We start from the raw sequence: 14,096 nt of genomic DNA on the forward strand, positions 1-14,096 counted from the left end.
CTAATTAGAATTCAAAAACAAACCCAGCATACGATTTTCAGGGCTGGAGGCGTTGCTGTCTTCTGTGCTCTTGTAGCATTGGCAGAGCTTTGCTCGGATCGTCCAACCGACAACACCAGAGAAGCAAAGATCAAAGATGGATTCGATGATTGTATTAAATTGGACGCAGTCACGTATGTTGACTTCAACCCCCGCCCCCAAACCCACAGGGCTGCTCTGGGGTTGAGTATGTGACTGGAGGGGACTGCCCACTCCCAGCCCCACAGCTCATTGGGTACCCGATGCTGACCACCCCCCCCCCCCCCACACACACACACACCCCCGTCACACTCCTCCCCCTCCCCTGTGGAGACGGTAAACTAAAACCTGTCTGTGTGTTTACCACTACCTGTTTATCCATGGCTGAAGTTGAGATACAGGGCGAAACTTATGTCTTATTTAAGAATGTGTTCTAACGATAAAAGGTCTTATGTTTAAAGCGACGTACGCTTCCTTTACTGTGAAGTGGCGTAAGCAGACAGGACGACATCATTGGGATATGTTTGCAGTGAACACGTCCCTGAGATGGATGGCTATTTGGTAAATGTCCTCAATGTTTAATTGAGAATAATTCACACAGAGAGAGCAGCTAAACACATGGACAGTATGGCGGGCCAGAGATTTGATATCTTCATAAAAAGGATCTTTGGGGTAAGTTCTTATTGGCCGTGGGACTGAAAGGCATTGTGGGAGGTCTAATTGTCTGAGTGGAGGTTGGAGCTCTTGTGTTCTGTTCAACTGGAAAACTGTCACACAAAGACCTGCTCTGGCTAATTCCTACTCTGTCAAAAGAGAGAAGGTTCCTGCTTTATTAAAACTATTCTGTAGTTGTGTGTGTGTGTCAGTGTGTACTGTATTTACATACGTGGATGTGTGTGTGCTGGTGAATGTGAGCATGTGTGTGTGTTGCCAGTCACATCTTTTATTCAAAGTTTTGATTAAGTCGGTGAAGTCTGTAAAAAAGAATGTTCAAATGTGTCATTAACAAAAAATCTCTCTCTCTCCCTCCCTCTTTCTTTCTTTCCCATTCTCACACATTCTGATATTGGTTAGAAGCCATATACCTCTGAATCTCCAAACATGCAAATCACTCCCACCGGGGAAATCGGATCTGTCAAAATTGGTTTTGTTCACGGCCAAACAACCTTTTTTTAGCCATGATAAATTTAATCCACTCCCTGTTTACTTTTGTTTTTTGTTCACTAGCCATTTACAGTATCTGAGGCTGTGGATGAATGTAGTACACTATTTATGGTAAGGCTATGTGACTGCCTTTAAACTATTGGCTGTTAGTGAAAATAGAACATGAATTTCTAGAATATCTAAAAACATGTTTGTTTTTTTTAGAAAATCTTTTCGTTGTTTTAGCACAGACAGAGAGTCATGAAGACGTCCTCTGACTTTGTTTAGCATGGTTAGTCCAGGACTAACGTTTTACACTGACCAGTCGACATCACACGGAAATATCCTTTCTTCCGACGCACCCAATTAAAACTCGTTATATCAATTCTCTAACCCATCGCCCCCACCATCCAGCCCGATGACCAGTCAAGACTAACCCCCTTACCCCCCTCCTCTCTCCCTCCTCCTGCCACACAACAGTCAATCCAGGGTTCGAGGCACAACCATGCTACACGGTCAGGTACGACGAGGATGGGGTAGTGAGTGTGTGTGTGTGGGGGGGGGGGGGGCGGGGGCAGCTGCATAGAAGTGGACACCCCCCTTTGTCTGGGCTGTCATGGCCGAGTGACCCTGAGGGCCCCCGGCGACCCCAGAGGCCATTCCCCGGCACGGTGTCCCCGGCCCTGGGCCGTGAGAACCGAACCCTCATCCCAGTCAGTGACGGCCCTGGGGACGAGGGTGGAGGAGGTGGGGGAGGACGGGGAGGCGTTAGGGGAGTGGCAATAGCATCTCTCTGGACCATCTGGAGCAGAGAGCAGAGACCCTGACACCCCCCCCCCCCCCCGACTCACTGTCTGACACGCCGAGAGAGAGGAGCCAATGGAGGCTAAAAACGAGAGTGGAGAGGGAAGAGCTAATCATGAAGGGAATTAAAGGAGATCCTTCCCGACTGATAGAAGTAGAGAGCCAGCAAAAGACAGGCAACCCCTTATAACATACTGCACTGTATTTACCTAATTTCCTAATATATACATTGCTGTTCTAATCTTCAGCACACACACACATTAAAAGCAGTTCAGCTACAGGGTTGTACGACAGCGGGAATGTTGAACGGCACTCTTTCCTCCAGCTGAGGCGATTAGCATAGATCTCCCACGCAGACAGAGCTGACCTTCACTCTGGCAAACACTTGTCAAAATGCCAAGCGTAATTACCTGGGCTCTTCACTAACTCTAATGGGGTTTACCCACCTGTGTCTTTCCCTCTATGATACGATGCAGAGAGGCCTGGCCGCTGGAAAAAAATATGAAATTGCCATGTTTTGTTGTGAGCGATGGGGTGTTTTCTATGGGAAAGGGACAATGCCTGTCCTTGGACAGTTTGGAAGGAGTGTGTGTGTGTGTTGCTGTTGTGTTGATAACTTGAACACAGTTGTGTTAGCACCCCAATTTGTAGGACAATGCTCTTGGCTGTATGAAATAGGATGCAAATTCAGTTTTTAATGACGGTGGTTTACACACACCTCGAGATACACGGTGGGCTTCCTCCGCAGCCTGGTCATGTTATACAGTATTGCGAGGAATGCCAGCGTTTGTTGGTTGTTACACCACAGAGCGCCACGCCATGTTCTCTGGGTCGGATGGCTGGTTTTCTGTGTGTCCATGCCTTAACATCTGTATCAACGAGCATAGAGGTCATAGAACTCCCTCCCTCCCTCCCTCTCTGTCGGCGGTCACCTCTCCTCCCCTCATCACTCGCCGCCCTCTGTGGTTGAGTGCTTGAGTGCGCTCAGTTCGGTGATCAAAGTCTTTCTCCCTCTCCTCTTCTTCATTGCCTCCGGCTGACCGTGTGTCTGGGCATGTGTGTGTGTGTGTGCGCATTAGCGTGGTGGAGGGCATTCAGCGTGTGTATCCGCCTCGCTACAGAATGTGAGACTGAACTCACCCCCATCCCCATCCCCCCCCCTCTCTCTCTGTCTCTCTCTCGGTCCGTTCGCTGTAGTCTCGCCGGCATCTCTCTGTCACCTGTCAGTCTGCAGCCGCCCTCCTGGCCTGCCGAGAAAGGCACACCTCACGGCACTGCTGACGGATATTCGATACGACGCGTTGCACTTCGTTCTCCTCTCTCCCCTGTTTACACCCCCGCCCCCAAAATCCGAAAGTTGACCCGCTTCATGTATGATGGAGGAACAGGGTTGTTTGCTTCTGGGTCACGGAGAAGGTGTGCTTGGTGGTAACTTCAGCCATTTTAGGTTTAATCCTGCAAAAGAATGATACAAATAATGCTGTGTTTTCTTTGAATACCAGGGCACTAAACATCTTTGTCGAAGGTCTGTTGCAGCCTCATACTGTACCAGGACCTTTCTTTCATCGCTGTGTTTCTTATTCAAGTTTTATAAAGGTAGAACACACTCTATACAAACTGACAGCAGTATGGCCTCAATGAGGCATTTCTCTTCCTAATAAGTATGGCGAGTTGTCACTCTGGGTAGCCTGTCTGAATAGAGGTCCTTGCAGGGTGACTGTGGAAGTGGAGATTGTGGAGCCTTTATTATGTACTGTAGAACTGTCAGAACATTGTGTTTCAGACCCAGCTTTGTTCCCTCACCCATACCTGCTTCCTAACTAGCTCCAGCTCCAGTAGGTCCACCACAGAGCAGACAACAAGATAAAAGGGAGAGAGTGAGTTTGTGTGAGAGCGGCAGCGAGGGAGAGAGAGGTGATAGACAGTGAATGTTCCAGCTCATGCATTGTATCGTACCACGTACCTTGCACAGTCACCTTTGTCCCGCTCAATTATTGATACACACACTCACACACAGCACACTCACATACACTCACACACACACGCACACACACACACACACACACACACACACACACACACACACAAACAAACATAAAATCCCACAGTTACAAAGCTGCATCAATCCCCCACACTCAGGTGTTATGCTAGCATCCTGGCGCATGGGGTCAGATGAGCAGCCCTCCCTGTAAACACATCCACTGTGTCAACAGTTTGTGTAGGGAGGGAACTAAAGACTGTAACAGGCTCCTGTCACCAGCCGTCTCGGCCTGAAGTGTATTAAAGGATCTCCGTCATAGACGGGGATTAGTGTCGCCCGCCATTGTTTTGTTTGCTAATTCCATCTCTAAGGTATTTGTGGAAAACAGGCATGAATAATTGAATGCGATTTCAGGAGAGGACGCAACAAACGTATCGGCGAGCAGGAGGAGAGAGATTAATGAGAGGGGGGAGTGCGGGGGGGGAGGGCGGGCGGGCGGGCGGGGGGCAGCAGAGACGGCAAATTGGAAAGATGGAAGTCTGCAGTCAACCGGGCAGACTAAAGATGGTAAACAGAAATGTTACGCGCATTGTTTAGTCCAAAAAATGTAATATTCGAAAACGAAGTAAGGCGACTGAAAGAAATGTAGCTTCAAACGGTGGAAAGTGAAGGAGCATGATGGCAAACAATGAAGGTAACAGCGACCGCCATGGCCTGCATATTAAAATGGAATCAGCATATTGTTCAGTTTGATCAACCTCTCCTGAATAAAACTCCAAATTCCCAACCATCACAGGCAAGGTCATGAATGATAGGGATGACGAGTACTTGTTGTTCATCATTCATGCTTAGTTTTTCCACATCCTGTTGATAACAGTACATGCACGCAACGCTGTTACAACAGCTCGTATCCTATTCTGAACTCGGGTAAGGGTGAAGCTGGGCTCCGAGCCTTCCAGGGTCGAGGGTGCACAGGCCCCCGACCCCTTGGCTTCATGGCCCACTTAGGAGCCCCTTTGAGCGGGCAGCTGCTTTGAGAAATATGGGCTGTCTTCCAGTAGGAAGAACCGTGCTGGATAAGCTTGCACTCTCTGTCCCTCCATCTCTCCATCCCTATCCCCCAGTGAGGGCTCTCTTGGAGAGAACGAGGGCTTTGGCTCACGAGGCTCTCCAATCTGGAAGGACCGCTCCACGTGATCGGAGAAAAAGCTCTCAAACGGGGAACAGCAGCCATTGCTTGAGTGTGTGTGAACAAAAGCAGTGCACGATCATTCAAAACCTTGTGTGCTCCATCCGCCACGTTTGTTCGAGTCGAGGGGTCCTGTGCCAAGACGTCTGGATTCAACCAACTCTCTTACCTTTTTCAAGGAGAGTGACAAGGTGCAGAAAGGAAACAAACGTATGAAAAGGTTCTAGAGGTGTGGCTGGACGCTGGCCAGTTTGTTCTGAAACTCTGTGCATGGGAGGGGTCGTCCCTCCATGTCTGTCAGAGCAGCAGGTGGGGGGGGGGGTGGTTGTGAAGACCAGGTCCCGCCACAGGTCATTAAGGACAGGTCAGCTCAGAGAAGTGTGGCCTGAAAGCACCATCCATCCCTTCCAAATCTGTCAACGTGCATTGCCACAGTGTTGTTTGAGACGCAGAGAGATCGAATCTCTTCTAGTCTCGTCCTTGTTTTGAATCCTCTACATCCTCCCTGTTTGTCGTCATGGTTCTTTCTTTCTTCTTTTTTCTTTCTTTCATGTCCTCTTCTCTTTTTTCCATTGCAACATTCGGTTATGCTCGACACACCATTTTATTATCACAGAATGTGCTTCATACTGGCTTCTAACAAAATGTATAACGAGCTAATGAAAGTTGGTGTGCATTTTCCTCACCATTTTTGTATGGTGAATGTGTTTTCCTTCCGGTGTACAAAAGCACATGCACACGCACACCCACACATATATACTGTATGTACACACACACATACACACAGATACACACATATATACACACACTTGCACACACACACACACACACCGCAAAACAAACTAATGGTGTTCAGTAGCAAAGGTCCATGGCAGTGAGGAGGGCTGCAGAACAAAAACAATTGGTCATAGCTACATGAACAATGTTTCGGCTTTTCGGATGTGCGTGTGTCGGGCACCACAGAGAGAGGGAGACGGAGAGATTGTGTGTGTGTGTGTACATCTTAATTTGTGCCAGTTCGCGTATGCCCGTACAATATGTGTGTGTGTTTTCTCTCTTAATAGTGCAGCCAGAGAGAGCAGAGAGTCTGCTGAAAGCGCTGTCCGTCTATTCGGGCTGGGGTTCTGTGTGCTACAAGTGGGGAAAAACAAAGACAGGCAGGCAACTTCAAAGCAGCCGGATGACATTTAGGGCCTTCTATCTTCAAAGCCCTATTTGCTTTTGTAGTTCCACTTTGAGTATAATTAATATATTTCTTTTTCCAAAGGATTAGGGCTGGTTGAAAACACAGCTTAGAATTCACTGGTAATTTCAGAACAAATTCAATAGAGCACGTATATAAGATTCAGTGTAGGGTCCATCAGCATGCTTTTGCTTTCATAGCTAATAGATTCTATTCAATTTTGTCATCTTTATTCCATGTATTAATAATACTCTTGACGCAGGGAAAGCGTACACATTCACAAGTAGTTGCAGAACAGGAGATCCACTATTTTCACAAAAGCGAGTGTGTTTCAATGTAGACAACACAACTGTTTCCTCCGAAAGTAGCAACATGGTCCACCTCAAATAAAGTCTTTCTAAAAAGCCGGGCCTGAAAACCCCTCCCCCCCCCCCCTTATGGCCAGCTTGTCATGGAGAGGTGAGTGGACACACTCCCGTCAGTCCAGCTCACACACGGCAGCAACCCCGTTGCCTCTTCTGTCTCATTTACACACCTGCTCCGGGAAGACCAAGAACAACAGACAGTTGTCCAATTCTAGCTATTCATCTGCTCGTTTGTTTGTTTTGACAAACCTGAGGTGAAGTTCCGGGCCCTGTCATTATAGCAGATTATACTCTGAGTATGTAATGGGGTTGGGATTGTTGTCAAGGTCACTGTCCTCACCACCCACATACCTGTGGGTGGTTGTGGTTGACCTTCACACCACCACAGGTGTATCACAGGGGCAGAGGTTCATGATAACTAGATGGCTACATATGCAGGATTCCAGACCAGTCTGATGGCGCAAAATATAATCTTGGCTGAACTGAGCAAGCGCAAACCTGATACCGACAGTAGTATCCAAGGCACAATATTATGCATGTGAAGTTGGGCTTGACTTGTTCTGAGATTCTGAAATCCAGTGAAGTCACCCTACTAAAAAGTGACGAGAATAAAGTGTCTCTAAATGCCAAAGTGTTCCTCTAGGAGACATTTCCCTCTAGCATCTAATAGCGTTTTTCCATTCATACTGTACGTGTGTGTGTTTGTGTGCAGGAGACGGTATACCACAGGGATGCATTCAAAATAGGTCATCACTAATCCCCCCCCGAAAAAATGAGCATTCTCTTGACGTGAACCCATCAAAAAACGAGAAAGAAAGGCTGATGAATTATGTATTAGTATTAACAGGGATATCTCTCCCACTCCCCCCCCCCCTCTCTGTCTCTCTGTTTATTTCTCTATCTCTCTTCTGTCTTACCGACCCTTTTTTCCTCTCCCTCCCTCTCTTTAAATCGATACGGTGCCGACTGTCACGGGTCAGTGGCCCGTGCGCACTGGGGCTTTGGGCGGCTGTGGGCGCTATGTCCCCTGGGAGACTCCTCGGGGGCGATAACTTGCTCCTATCTGAACCTCCTCTTAAAGTGACGCCCCACTTTCAATTTAACTCCAATATCCGACCAAGATTGACTCGCTGGAGACAATATGGAGAGGAATACATATATTGCACAGTCCTGAGGGGTTGGAGGGTGGAGGGGTGACGATTGTGGGTCGAGGGGACCTGTGGAGTTCTTCCAAGTGGGATTGAGCGTTGTGTTCCTTTGGCCTGCGTTATCCAACTTTAATGTTCTCCGAATCCTCCTTTGTTCATGGGCAGGGTACATTTGCTGCTGTCTTGTAGTTGTGCCACTCTTAATATTCTCTAACATCAGAAGAGCACAGAAATGGTTTGCAGACTAAATATCTTTGTGGAAAAAAATGAAAAGGAAGAACTAGGAACTTTCCTAACTCTGTTCCTTCTTCTGGAGCGTGTTAGAAGGAACATTTGTAGAACCTCCAGCTCTAATGGGACAGTCTTGCGACTGTCCCTGACAAACGGTGTTTGCACTTGTGTGTGTGTGAGTGCATCCATATCTAAATGCAAGCCTAATAACACCCAATAAAGAATGAGCGAGTCCAATTACCTGTGCTAGGGCCACATCGAGAGTACTAAGGCCTCTGGGTTTAATCTGAGCACGCGCAGTTGTCTCTCGGCTTGTCAGCGTGGGTCTGATAGTGTCTCCCTGCAGTATGGGAGGTGTAGGAGCTGTTATATTATCACCTGGATGTGTGAACAGCAAACCAGTGACCTTTTCCTGGCGCCTGCACTACCTGGAAAACTGGCTTTCTCTTTGGGGACTTGTTTCCTCTTTACCTCCTCTACCTTCCATTTTGTTGGTCCCAGCCGTCCTCTCCTCTTCGTTCCACGTCCTCTCGGACTCTTTCGCTGTTTTCTGTTCTCTGCTCTAGTCTGTCTTGTGCTCTCTCTCACTCCCTCTCTTTCTCTCTATTTATCTCACTGTCATCTGTCCTCAAGGTTGTTTCTAGGACTAACCTATAATTCCTTAGAGAGTACATTTGGAGTACACTTTGCTTCCTCCCAATGCGATGCAATGTGTTGCTGAAAGGGGAGAGGTGTGTGTGTGTCTGGGACGGTGGGGGGAGCAGTTAAAAGGGTTAGGGTTAGGGCTGCTCTTTTAGTTGAGTGGCTTCATGAAATAAGGATTGTGTGTAGCCTGTTCTGAAATGAACTGTAGCCGTTTCTGTGCTTCGTGCTAGGTGTGCTATAACATCAGTTTGCTATGGCCTCTCGTTCTTGGGACGCGTTCTGTGGCGTGTCGCACCTGCAAACACCGGCGTGTTGTAGCGTGTCGTTCCTTTACACACCGGCGTTCTGTAACGTGTCGTTCCTTTTGACACCGGCGTTCTTTAGCTGTCGGTCCTTTAGCCACTGGCGTTCTTGTAGCGTGTCATTCCTGTGCACGTCGGTGTGCAGTCGTGGTGAGACGCCGTGCTACATCCTCCCAGTCCATCTCCTGCCGGTGGCTCTAATTAGACTGATAAGCAGCGCCGCTGGAACCAGCCTGCGCCTGGTAATCAGGCCCACGGAGCCCAGACAGGCGGCCAAATGAGGAGGAGATGAGCCATGCAGCACAACAGGTGTCCTTAAAGAGACGGAATGACACGCTGGTGCGACGCTTCTCACAGAAGCTCAGGACTGCAGTGTTGGAGGATGTGTAGACATGTGAAATACACAGTCGTGTGGTTTGGTCCAGGGATGTGAACCAAAATCTAGCATCTTCAGTCTATTCTAGTCTCTCCTCTTCTCGTTTGTGATGATCTGTGATTTTCCTTGGATAGTGTCAGGCATGCTATGTGCATACTAATGATTATAATAGTTTTGTCCTCAAGCAATATTGTGATAAAAACAACCACCCACATTCTGACACATCAGACCAGTGGAATTATGGAGAATGTCATCCCTTAATCTGAGACCTGTTTTAGAGTGCTGTATTACACTTTCATTAGTACACCTACCACGTTCCTTCCCAAAAACAGCATTTCAGAATGACAAAATTCACCATGGGATTAAGCTGTGAGGAGAGATGTTGCTGGGCTACCTTGAGGAGAGATAGCACGGGTGGTGGAGACAGACATGGAGGGAGGGGGAAGGGGTGCTACAACAGATATAAATTAGCTTGAGATTATTGTATTCTGAGGTAAAAAAATAAAGATATATTGCATGTGCTGACCTTGATTTAGACGTAGCTCAAATTGGATGCAGGAAAGGCAGGTTATGACTACACTTTTCTGCATTTATTCCTGTGTGAACGTGAGTGTGTGTGTTTGCATGTGTGTACTATATGTATAGTAGTATATATGTATGCTTTGACTGGGCTGTAGATATGTTCACATGTATAATGTTGTTGTGTTTTCAACATAACCAGATGTGTGTGTGTATTTGTAAATGTATGTGTGTGTATGTGTGTCTCTGTGTGTGTTTCTGACCACAGTGAGACCAGGGGTGATCTGTCATAAGGATTTACCTAAAAGCCTGCATACGCACATCTTTTCAGCATTAGCCACCTCTGGCTAAAAGCATTTCAAATGGTTCAGCACTCTAATATGGACAGTTTCCCCAAAAAGGTATGTTCACAGGAAACCTGTCCATTAGTTTCAGAAGAACAGAGAGAAAGAGATTGATATTGAAATGAGATCTTTATTTAAGGCATTGCCCAGAATGCTTCAACTTTTGCAATTTTACCCCAGATTTGAAGAATCACACTACAAACCAGGTTGTCACACTATTTAAATATATTTTTTTATAAGATAATCTTGCCTGGCGCAATTTAACTAATGATTCTCAAACCACACCTATCGGATACTGCAGCCAGACTCAACCAATCAAACACTATTGAACCTAAACCCTTACCCTATCACGCCAGTGGCACTGTGAGAAGTAAGTGGAAATCACTAACCTGAGAGTTAAGTGAATGGAAGTTGCTCTTCTGGATCCAGAAAGCCGTCTATATTCCACCCATCCCACATGCTCTTCTAATATAGCTCTTGAAACAAAAAGGGAAATTAAGTAAGGGAATTGTCATTTCAAATGCCAGTGCGATAATGACAATAAGTGGAGACTTATAGATCTTTTCACCTTCTTACATATTTATCACCACGGGGACGATAACGTTTTATTAGAATTTGAATACAATTAGACCGGTATTAAAGTTTCTCTTATGATTAAATAACAGTAGCCAATGCATAATTTTTCAAGTTTTAAAGCACTTTTTTACTAGTGGAGTTAGAAGTATAATAGCTAGATTTAGCAGAAAATAGAAAGCAGAAGGTTCCAAGACAATGTTGAAAAAGCTGAAAAAGTTGAGGTCAACACAGAACAACTCACTACACCGGTCCCTTTTATATTACTAGAATACTATAATTCTAGAGTACTAGAATACTATAATTGGGTGTGTGTATGGGTCCGGTGACAGCAGTAGTATTGTAGCAGATCCCTTGTGTTATGGTCAGAGCCCTTACAGTCTTCCAACCCCCCCCCACCTAGCGCAACACACACACAACCCCCCCTTCCTACTCTTCTCTCTCTCCATCTCTCTCTCTCCAACTCATATCTCCTGACTTGAGTGACAGCGCTGGCGATTTCTAATGACAGTCGGAACAAATCTGCTGTAATGAGGTCACATCTGAGTTTTTTCCCCTTTCTCAGATCACCCTTCACAGCTAGACACTATTAGGCAATGTCTCTACCCCCCACCCCTCCCCCCACCCCTCCCCCCACCACCACCACACACACACACACAGACAGACACGCACGGACACACACACCCACACTCGGCGTGAGAGTCGACCGGATCTCGGCTCCACTTGACATGTGTGAAGCAGATTGATCCTTTCCCCAGAATGCATCCTCTCTTCAGCCAAGATGGACGCCCTGGCGGTGGCCTTGAGCAGATTTGCACCTCTGTTTCCCTGCTCAGTGGAGCTTATATCCTGGTTCCCGCTCCCTGCCGCTCCGCCTGCAGGTGCTGCCTGAGCAGCCCCATCCATAGCCTCATTGATTATAGGTTGTGAGGGCAATGCAATGCATGGCACTTAGGAATGATTGGCTAGACCTAATGTTAGTTTCCTCCAGGATCGCAATGACTTATTGAGAGACTTGTTGGTTTGTTGTAACTGTCTTAAAATGATTGTACTCTCCGTGAAATATATTAGTGTTGATTGTTTTTTCCACAGGAACACTCCTGCACTTTTGAGGTTCTTACTGTTTAATTATAACTTGTCTAACTACATGCTCTTATTGTTCTTCCCTTTGGGATTTTGGTTTTCACAATGTATGCTTCACGTTTGGCTACCCGCAATGTTTGGGGATTTTTTGTTGTTATGATCAGTGACCTATGCACTTTTGTAAAACTCTCTCTTGGAAGTCACTTTGGATAAAAGCGTCTGCTAAATGCACAAATGTAAATGTAATGGACTACTGTACTGTAAATGAGACACTTGTGTTTAGTCTCCTGGGGAACACCGGGTGTCATGTGCGCTTGTTTGTGTGTGTGGCGTGTGCATGAGTATGTTATTAGTCATCATCTCTTCAAGCGGGATGTCGACATGAACAGGTCCTTTGAGCCATTGCTTGGCTCAAATATTATAATTTTTGAACTGAAAAGCATGGTAAGACATGTGAGTATATGTGTGTGTGTGTGAGTGAGTGTGTGTGTGTGTGTGAGTGTGTGTGTGTGTGTGCGTCAGCTCAGTGATGTGGTTAGTAATCGGGGGCCCTGCTGGAGATGGTCCGCAGAGAGAGCCTGCCGGATAATTGCTGCCACAGTGACAGGTAGGGCTGTCTCTGTCAGTGTTCTCTCTGTGGGGAGTGTGTGGACGTGCACGTCTGTGGAAGGGCGCTGTTGGTGTGGCTGTGCGTGTGTGTTTGGGAAAACATGTCATCGAGAGAGACAGAGAGTTGTGCATGTATGGGAGCATGTGTCTGTTAGTGTGTGTGTGTGTGCGTGTGCGTGTGTGTGTATGTAGGAATGCGTGTGTGTGGGATTTGGCTTCCCAATCCCCTTCCCCAAACATATTCGTCCCCTGGTAGACTGCCTTTAGTCGATGGCAAACTGCCAGATGTTTTCATCTGTGTGATACAAGCACCCCCCCCCCCCCCCACACACACACACACACACCACAGACAGACACGTCTACCCAAGGGAAGCGAATGAAAAGGGAATCTTAATCGTCGTTTCAAAATCTGTTTAATATGAGGAGGACTGTGTCTTGCTAAAATCCACATTGAGTTCAACAAATGAATCCAGTACAAACTGCTGTTTGATCTGGCTCGGAATCCACAGACCCTGTGGAGTCTGGGTAATGGTGTTTATTTCACTGAGCTTTGTCATTGTAGTTCCACTGTTCTGCTAACCGTAATTCTGTCTGAAGGGGGGAGAAGTCACTTCAAGAGATCACCAATCCGAGAAGCTGAAAAAGTGACAGAGACTAAAGGCACCGTGCTTGCGTTCCGATCATTGCTTTGGATTTGTGTTGTTTACTCAGTAGAAAGGCGTACCCCACTCTAATCTGTGAACCCATCCTCTTCTTCGAAACCGTTGTCAAGGGCAGTTCTCATTGAATATGTCACGCATCTGCTAGCTTGTCAGTTTTAGAGCGCTGGTGGGGAGGGAGCGTGGTTAGCGTGTCCCTGTGAGAATATGCCTGGTGACATCCGTGAGGTTCATATCTACGGAGTTTGGCTGCTGTCCGAGTCATTTGCCACCACCGCTGCTGCCTCCCCTTACTACCCTCCCCCCCCCTCCCCCCCACACACACACACACCTCACACCCACTGCCCCCCGCTTCCCTCACCCTCCCGTCTCTTGCAGTCCGTAAAGAATTGGTGTCAGCACCTATCAAATGGAAAATGCCTATTCTACACAGAGTGTCAGAGCAGCCACAATCTATTAATCAACCGGCAAGGAAGAGAGAAAGGGATCGAGAGTGTGTGTGGGGGTGTTTGTGTGTGCAGGTGCGTGTGAAAATGTGTGTGTGTGTCGGTGTGTACTGGCAGGACAGAGCGCAGGGATTGGGGCTGAGACCCACATGAAGGTGTAATCTGCCATATTTTTTGAAAAAGAGCCCCCTCTCACAAAAGCAAAAATGTAATTATAAATGTGTCATGGGGGTTATATTTGAGGAAGGGAGAGGGGGGGGGATAATGTGTCTGATACCAAGGAGCCATGGCTGGACAGCGCACAGGACGCACCCGGCATGATGATTCCATGCCCACTTCCCCCCCGTTACGGGAATTAGACCCGCAGGCTCTGACCACGCCAGGCTACATCCGCCACCTTGTCTCCCGCTCTTTCACAGCTCCGCTCTGAGCCTCTCGCCCTTTAACGCGGCGCATTGTTGTAAACAGCCAAACAGAC

At 47.2% G+C, this 14,096-nt stretch overlaps 1 protein-coding gene across 1 annotated transcript in view; it reads left to right on the forward strand.

Annotated features, from left to right (window-relative positions):
• ptprn2 (protein tyrosine phosphatase receptor type N2) overlaps positions 1–14,096 on the forward strand; it is a 98,299-nt gene that overhangs the window by 34,838 nt on the left and 49,365 nt on the right. The gene's annotated exons all lie outside the window — the stretch shown is intronic.

This window comes from Hypomesus transpacificus, chromosome 8 (genome assembly GCF_021917145.1).
Source record: "Hypomesus transpacificus isolate Combined female chromosome 8, fHypTra1, whole genome shotgun sequence".
NCBI classification, from domain to species: Eukaryota; Metazoa; Chordata; class Actinopteri; order Osmeriformes; family Osmeridae; genus Hypomesus; species Hypomesus transpacificus.